Raw genomic sequence first — 9,511 nt, 5'->3', positions numbered from 1 at the left:
TACCCCCTTACAGTACTTACCGACCAGATAATTACAACTTCTACAGCACTAATTAAAAAAAAAATATGAAAATTAAAAGTTTAAAATAGTTCTACTGGAATAATCAAAGTACTTGCTTATAAAAAGTCTGATAATTATAATTTTTGGCGAGGGTTATTTACCTGACATTACTGTGGTACTTTAGGGTGATAAGAACTGACATGTGCTAGCTAATTACAAAACCTACGTACTTTGGAACAAAAATAAAATCTCATAAAGTGACAAAAATATCGATATATCACACTTAAAGATCGGTCTGTAAATGCCGAAGATATGACGAAATGTAAAAAGACGACGTTCGGCAACAAAAAATTTTATGTCCTTGAAACCGAAATATTTCCTTAGCAAAATATAATAACTTTTAACGAAATTTAATTTACTAGCATTAGAGTGGTAGGAACTGAGATCTGGTAGATAAGTACAAGAACGGAGCCCTCGAGGTCAATAAACTATGGTTCGGCCAAAAAAAAAATCAAAATCACCTTGCAAAAAATCTCAGAAGTGTACCCTATTTCTCTTCAGGAGACTTCCAGTAATATTAATAATATTAAAATCCCCAAAAATTGGAATTTCTATGAAAACTTATTGTTTCCCCATATAATAGACATGGAAAATTTTGAACGCTTTGACCGACCTCTAAATACTTTTTGACTTCAAAACAAAAAACAAACAGGGGTATAATTTTTTATAGCAATGCAAGGGGGTGAGAACTAAAATTCCCTGCAAACCATCTTTTTCAAAGTATTCTGAATTGTAGAGAAATTTTAAAGAATTTCTAAAATGAAATAAACTGTGCACACTTCGATTCTTTTACGAAATTTCGGAATAAAATCGAAAATCGGTAAAGCAATGAAAATAATGCTGCAATGTGAAAAATTTCTTGCACAATTTTTTCAGAATTTTCTTTATTTTTCGTACAGAAATTTTTTACGAGCTCGTGTCAAGCACTCCATATATATATATATTTTTTTTGAAGATTCGTAAAAGAATCTTTACAGAAATAAGATACCCCAAAAGATTTCGTCAAGATTTCTGGAGCCCTTGTTTGGAAAGTTTCGACCACGAATGTATTTTTGGACCACCCTAGTATATACATACATATGTATGTACATATATATAAGTATGTTTCAGCTTGCGGTAGCTGTTGATCTTGCGTCGATGGCTGGCTGTTCCTTTTCATTGTGTTGCAAGTGTTTAGTACGTACGGCTTAAACGCACCAACTAAATGTTGCCAGCTGTCAGTGACAATCTTATCGTTGTGCGACTATGAAGTGCTGCTGACAACACTCTATACGCGCGCGCATATAACTTTGTACATAAATGAATACATAGAGTATACGGTTTTTGATTTGCGATGATCTTTTTTTCCTCTCGTAATCGTCGACATCTCCGGTGGATCTCAGTTAGAAGGGAATGAAGCAACAAAAACGTAACCGTAAAAGGCGTAATGCTTCGCTAAATATCTTACTGTGTTCTATGAAATTATAATAGCGTAGCAACAAATATGTACTTACAAGTGATCTTCCGCCAACAACAACAATGCACAGCAGCAATATAATCCGCGCTTACGAACACAGCGATGGTAAACGGTTTGTTTGTTGATGGCTCTTTTTGAAATTTAATGATACCTTCGCATGTCACAACGCCTTGTTTATTCAACTTTGTTTACGATCCGTGATCATTGCAAGATTTATTTTTTGTTTTGTTCTGACAAATTAAAACACCGTTACTGAATTGCGCAACTGCAAACTGTGTCTGTGATTTTCCATATTGAGTAAAATAAGTGCATAAAAAATATTCGCTACATAATTGCGATTCATACATTACAAATAACTACATATCTTGACAATAATTTAAGTATTGGCATACATAATTAAAAGTGAGATGATGCAGATTTGGAATTCACCTCATTTCTGTTTACAACATATGACTTCCGCGCCGTTTGATCGCGTCAATTCAATCGATAGTAATAACATCTGTTCCACTCTGATGGAGATTCAAATGCGCATGAAAATATTTTCACACACTCATTGAGATGCAATTTACTTGTCAATAAGACAAATAAAAACAAATAAAGAAATCGAACTACAAATGTAAATTCCGGTAGAAATGGAATTTTTTATTTCATACAACACAAAACTTTATATACATACATACATGCTCAGAACGTACTCAGCTATAATTTAATTTGTTCGAAGCTAAGTTCACACGCGTGGACGCCTATTGACATTGTAGACAAAACTACGCAGCACGTGCTGCAATCAGGCTGAGTGAAACCGAATGCATCGATATCGTCTCGGAATAAGCGAATGTTTGGATTTCGTCCCTGATTACACTGCTGATCACTGCGTCCCCAAAAATGTCTCCAAGCTAATCTTTCACTGCACACATACCCTCAAGGTATATTGAGCTTTGAAAGCAGTGAACTTTCTCTGAATCGGAACATGATGGAAGGGTTTACGGAGGAGACTACTGTCAAGAGCTCTTAATCAAGTTTGTGCTTTCAGACTTTCGTAGCTTTTTTGTCAGGAAGAAGTCTTTAAAAAAACAGTAGACAATTTGCCCAAAATTGTGATAAACAAGCGGCAATTAGAGACCCTCTTAGTTGCATTGGACTTACGTTTATATGGGTAGCAGAAAAGAGTGACATTCCGGGAAATTGTAGGGTACGAGAAAAGATAATCTTGAAACAACATTACCGAGCAGGAACGCTTGGACAGATAATTTCAGTCAGCGAACAATGAGGGAAAACTAAAAAAAGAAAACATGAAGCTTAATCATAATTAGCGATTTGTAGGATAAAAATTACTAATTACACTTATATTAGTATAATTTTCGTTAATTATTTAGACATATCCAGGTACCATAAGTCCACAAAAAAACTTTTCAGACAAAAGACAAGAGAGGCATTCGTTTTTGTAGAACATAAGTATTTAGGTCGACGAGTTCGGATATGCATTTCGTTCTTTCAGACTGGCTCTTTATTGCGAATAACTGCAAATTGTGTAAAATTTTTCGTTCCTAAGGTTTTGATACTTTTCAATCTCAACTAAACAAATAACTTGAAAACAATTTTAAAAAATAATACGGTGAATTGTTCTAAGGACGCAAACGCTCACGCCGAAGACGATTAGAGAGAGTACCCAGTTTGATAGTCCATCAAAGGATCTCCCAAGGATTTTAAAATTAAAGGGTATGCAACTCAGCAAATCTGGCTATAGTGCAATCAATACACGCTTCAATTGTAGGGATGGCAAAGTCGACTTCGACTTTCGACCATAATCGACTTTTTACTCCTGAAAGTCGAATTTTAGTGATCGACTTTCAGTTTATGGAAGTCGACTGAAGTCGACTTTTCACTTTCGACTCTCGACTTTTTTTAATTTATTTGCATATAAAAACTGATCTTCTAACAAGGGCGCGGAGTGCTATTTGGTCGTATTTAAAAAAAAAATTGCCAATAAAACTGAAGTGAAATTTGAAAAGTGTGGTAGAGAAATGAATTTTAATGACAGTACAACAACATTGTCAAAAGATTTAAGAGCAGCGCATAAAATTACTATACGAAAACAAATACCTCAAATTTGTTAATCGTTTGTCTCCACAATTTTCAGTTATAATGAGGTAAGATAAACATAGGGATTTATTTGAAAAATTTCATGCAAGAAAGTTTTTCAGCATGAGTTTATGTAAGTTCCTACAGACAGTTTTTGGTTCGAATTTGACCAAACCGTAAGGTACAACATTTTAAACACCGCTAAAAACGTTGCTGGTAAGATTCCAGTTAATATGCGACATTAGTCGTGTGGATAGTCCCAATCCACTAGCTGTCTGGGCTACTCCCACATTTATCCATGCTTATAAAGTGGCACTATATTTCTACAAATACCCGCCAATTCTGCTCCATCGAAAGCCACATTTTTCAAAAAGTTGTCCGTAACTACCAAATATCGATTCAAAAAATTTTTAGAATTTTTTTTTTGTGAAAATTTAAAAATTTTTAAATTATTTTTCAAAAATATAATTGTTAAAAACCCTCACAACCAACATTTTCATGCTGCATAACTGGAACAATTTTCAAAATTTTTAAAAATCCTTTAGTGTGTTTTTTTTACGTAGCATTGAATTTCACTAAATTACAGATTATTCCAAAGACCACTAGGAAATTATGATATTTTTGGCGTATTCTGACTCTTATATTTATAGCTAATATATGAGTTAAATGCAGAGTGTACTTAATACGTTTTATTTGTATTAAAAAAGTCGAAAAAAGTCGAACAAAGTCGACTTTTCTTCGTGGATCGGTCGACTTTTAAAGTCGACTGTAAAGAGTCGATCGAAAAGTCGAAAGTCGACTTTCTAGTGAAGTCGGACAACCCTATTCAATTGTTTGACTGTTCCAGGGGAAGAGTGAACTCGATGAATTTTCAGCACAGTCGTTCAACGCTCACTCACTCGTATTTAAATCTTCAGCTCATAATTATTGTACATATTAGTACATTTCCACCGTACATAAATCTTTGGAAGAACTTCTATTCTTGGGAAGTACCACAAAAGAAGACCTTTTCCCAGAAATATTTTATGAGCAATTTTTTCCCCTTAAACGAGGTTAACAGTCTTTTATCTAATCTTGTTTAATAAATTGTGTATGTTAAATACCATTCATCATTAAGCCTAAGGGCCGTTTTCTAATGTAAGCAGTAAAGTTGCCTTTACTAACAGGGCAGATAAATTGTTCCTCACTTTAAAGTGTTTTCGTTTTCTTACCTTGCCGGTAAAAATTAATTTGTTATTCCGTATAGTGAAACTTCACTACATTTCCGGGAGTGAAACTTCACTACATTCGTCATAAAATTTTAAAGGTTGGCAATGCAACATAAGCAAATATAGAGCAAGAGGAACTGTTAGCAAAAACCAAAACCTTGGTTGAAATATCTAATATATCTGACTCATGAACCAAAACCAAACCAAAATTTAAAGTTGGGTACAAATTTTAAAGGTTGCATCGGGTGAGCAACAGTTTATCGATTCGAGAAATTAATGCGCTGATGAGAAAACGAAAAGTCGTATATCGAGACGATAAAGTGGCCGGTAAACTAAAGGTTAGATGAGAAAACGGCCCTAAGTAGTATAGTTTGGAGTTTAGGATTACCAGATAGTAGTTAACTTATTCATGAAAAACAAAATTTAACTTATTTCGTCCATAAGGAATATCTTCATATACAAACATATCGATATGAGTAGGTATCAATACTTTGGATTCGATATTTTTTGATTTTGAAATTCTGCTAATTTTGGATATAATCTGTCGTTTTTAGCTATTTTCTTTCAATAATTTCCAACGAGTCGCAATTGTGAACAGTTTGGTGGGTTGTGGTCCTTTTGAACAATATTTACCCCATGACTGGCATACCAGTTCATGGCAAGGGGGCTGTAATGGCACAATGCTAAATCCGGTGAGAACAAAACTGAGTCTTTATGTTGCTTTATGAACGACAGCAAACGTTATAGGAAACACTCCTTCATATAAATTTCTTGATTTATGGAGCCCGCGGTAATGAACTTTTTTGCTCTTCATGCCACACTGGCAGATGTCTACACCAAGTATTTATTAGGCCAAAAAAATAGCAATAAAGCTCGTAAAAACAAGGAACTTGTCCAACATTTTTAGCTTGAAGGCATATTTGACTCCATTTGTCTTCGTTGGATTGTAAAACTCAACGCAGCGAATCTGCTTTAAGGCTGATTCGACGTATGTTTCCTCGCCCACAAATACTTTTTCTTGATTTTTGCACAAAATTTTCTCCGCAAGCTCACACTTCGCCTAACACCTTTTGAATAATGCGTACATAGATGTAACAAAATGTAGATACGTCAAATTAATAACGACACCATGCCCGAAGAATGTGTATACTTACTTTTAATTTAAACCCCTAAATTTAAGCCCAAAAATCAGGTCAGTATTTTCTGTCGACAAGCCTGGCAATTGAGTTTTCCTTCACTTAGTCTCTCCCGCGTAGAAGAGACCGACTAATTCCTCTACCACAAACAGCAAGCACCAAATCGAAACTTTCTTTGCCAGAATTTTTACATTCATTCGTCGCTATATTTTCGTTTGAATCTGAATCCTTCACTCCTGTAATATTCACTGTCGCCATAGTGAAAAGGCCCATTAATCATACGCTCAGCCCTAAAGTTCACACAGCTCATCATTTTATCGCCTACGATATCGACCAACGCCAACAAGCAGCGACCCATAAATCTTATGAAAAATTTTTCTCTCAACCAATGAGCTGACCGCCTCATCGGTAGCCGCCAAAGTTAACGTATCTCTAACTTAAAATTAGCTAGGCATAATGACTTATACTGGCATCAATTTCAAGACTTGCGTTGTTGAAACCTAGTTTGGCATCAAAGGACTCACAGAAGCCCATGCCAAGCTTTAGCTATATACCGAATTGGCCAATACAATAGCACTCCCATTTCAAAGTAATATTGTTTGCCACTCGTATTTATTAATTTATTTTTAGGATTCTTCAATTAAAATACAGTGCATTCTCTATCAAAACTCATATAAACCCAAGTTTAAAAGTTTTTCAAATACTACAGAAAAACGCAACAAATTTTCACCCAAATTTCAAACTTTTTCCTCAGAGGTGTTAGAATTTTTTCGAGTACACAGTTTTATAGCCCATTCAATTTTAGTCTAATAATGTGCAAGTTTCAAGAGGCTAAAAACTACCGTTGATTTTTTAGAATTTTTTTCGCCGAAGGTGTTGCGGGTTTCTTCCATACAAAACTAAATTGTGTAAATGCTACAAAAAATTATAAAAGCTCAACGGTAATCTTTACCCTCTGAGACAAAAGTTTGGAATTTGGGTGAAAATTTGTAGTGTTTTTTAGTAAGGTCTCTGATTAAGAATCTAAATCAGTAGCTCGTTTCTGGAAGTCTTCTCTACCGATTATTTCTCTACTGGTAGAGAATATACGTCATTCTGTACTACTCATTAGCAGTAGAGAACAAGGCGGCGAATTTATGTATGAATTCGCCTTAGTAGAGAATTGTTACAGAAACGAGCCAAGAGATCAAATTCTTGTTTAACATGCCACTCATACGCCAGGTAATTACGCTCGATTTCAACTTTTTGCATGATAAATGGTAGATCCAATATGGATCCGCCATTTGAATTTTTTAAAATTGATTTGAGATTCGTATTTGTTGAAAAATGGCGAAAACCATGACAATGTGCCCATTTTTTGCACTTTTTGCAAATTATTTACAAAAAAAGGGGTTTTTATCGTATATATTATATGTGAAAATTTAATTTTTAATTCAAAAACTTAAAGTCCAAGATGGCGGAATGTTCCCATATGAAAATTAGCGGCAATACTATGGATCCATGATCTGCATGTCAAGTAGAAGTAAACTGCATCAAAAGTTCAATACTACATTTTTTTTTTTTTTTTTTTTTGAAAAAGTCTAATGAGCTATGATCCCTTTATAAAAAATTAATAAACATTAAACAAATAAAAGAAAAATGGTCAAAAATATGTATACACTTCGCTATATGTAACAAAAACAAGTTACGTCCACCTTTCCGGTGCTTGAAGTTTTTAAAATTGTTAAACTTTATGACCGGATATTTTCGTGTTAAACATGAGATCTGATTGCATGCAATTCTATACCGATGAATTGTCGATTCGATGTTTACATGATGTACATATGTATGTACATGGCTGTACATACATACATACACTCATGTAATTTTGTTGTCCTTCCATATATGCGGTTCGAATGTTCAAATACATAAAGAAGCGCAAACCCATAAAAACTTGTTCTCGAAAATTTGACATTTATGGCAAATCGACCAGCAGGTAGATAAATTTAATCAAGCAAAAAAATGCCAATAATACCGAAAACGAAAATGACTTTGCGTGCATACTTATGTATGTATGTTTGTATGTAAGCAGTATGATCATATGCACTGCTTACGAGAATCAGGCTGATGTTGCATGTTGCATTCACTTAACACATATGAAATAATTAAATTTAAAAATTAATTCACTTTGCTTTTACTGCTCCCGTGCGCTATATGCAGCTGCAAGTAGCACTTGTGTATGTATTTATGTGCATACCTACATATCTGTGTGTAGAAATCATGCAAGCGAAAATAAACGCAATTATTCATATGAGCAGGTAAATTGGAAGGAACATAATGGATGAGTGTACAAGTGCGCCAAAGACCAAAAATTTCTGTCGGGTCTTCAAAATATTCGCCTTCCATAGCAGCATCCGAATCTTAGTATTGCATGCAAATGATGTACATACATACATACATACATATATGCATTAGGCAGAGTCGCGGAAAAAACTTTATAATTCCACACATAGTTTGAGGTTTATTTTGAGAGAATTTTGTGGTCGAAAGAACCCTTATTCTTGAATTTTGATGCACTGAGCATGAATCCAAAGTCCGTTTTGCTTCACCACCTCAGGATTTTTTCCTAATCTCAAAAAACGTACGCATCCCATAATATCCGCCATGTTTTTTGAGGTTAGGAAAAAATACTGACGTTATGGAGCAAAACGGACTTTGGATTCGTGCTCAGTGCATCAAATCAATGGGGGTTAGGTATAGCTGTCAAAAGTACATAACACCTTTTTTTGGGGGCTGTATAATTGATACTCCACATATTTCGTTTGGTCGGGTTTCTGCTCCAGCTGGGGAATTTTTTATGAGCAGGTTTCTCATGACAGAAATATATACACTCAGGGCCAGTTTTCCACTGCACAGTTGTGGTTTAAACTTAGTTTAAACGCTCGAGCCAGCTATTCTAAACTGAGAGTAGCCAATCAAATTCCAGCCAGATGTTCAGTATAAACGCAGTTACGTAATTTAAGTTAAGCTGAAAAGCTGGTCCACAAAAGTTTTCCATTGTCTAAAATACACCTTCAGCGGTCTACTATATCTTCAAATAGGGCAATAAATAGAAAAATTAATTTTTGGTGGACATATCAGGGGTGAAAATGTTAATGGCAGGTCAGGTTATTATTCCAAAATTTTTACTTCGCAAGGGAACCGTTTCGGGCTAATGTAGATACATTCGTATGTGCTTGTGTACATATATGTACGAGTATATGCATAATTATGCCGAGCGGCATCCACCTGTGCTTTGAGTCAACAAAATCATTTTACGGTTATTTTTGAAAACGGAAAACAATGTACAGATTTTATTTTATTAAAATTTACTTATCTTTCATTTTCATCTACAGTGTGGACTGCTTTTTGATTTAAAATACTTACTAATACTTTCCAAGTAGCCAACTTTGTGAAGCGATTCAAAAACGTATTGTATGTACATACTTTTTTTTTTTAAATCAAAAAAAGTTTCCCATGTATTGTAACGGGTGATTTTTTTGAGGGTAGGATTTTCATGCATTAGTATTTGACAGATCACGTGGGATTTCAGA

The 9,511-nt window shown here is 34.5% G+C and overlaps 1 protein-coding gene across 1 annotated transcript in view; it reads left to right on the top strand.

Moving 5' to 3' along the window:
* Positions 1–1,260: 1,260 nt before the first annotated feature.
* Positions 1,261–9,511, top strand: part of LOC118747100 (titin-like) — a 37,858-nt gene continuing 29,607 nt past the window's right edge. The window contains exon 1 of the mRNA XM_036481091.1: positions 1,261–1,621. The gene's annotated coding sequence lies outside the window, so the exon portion shown is untranslated. The remainder of the gene's footprint in view (positions 1,622–9,511) is intronic.

The sequence above is a fragment of the Rhagoletis pomonella genome, unplaced genomic scaffold, assembly GCF_013731165.1.
Source record: "Rhagoletis pomonella isolate Grant_MI unplaced genomic scaffold, Rhpom_1.0 Rhpom_scaffold_00011, whole genome shotgun sequence".
In the NCBI taxonomy this organism is placed as follows: Eukaryota; Metazoa; Arthropoda; class Insecta; order Diptera; family Tephritidae; genus Rhagoletis; species Rhagoletis pomonella.
This window is presented reverse-complemented; position numbering and strand designations above follow the sequence as displayed.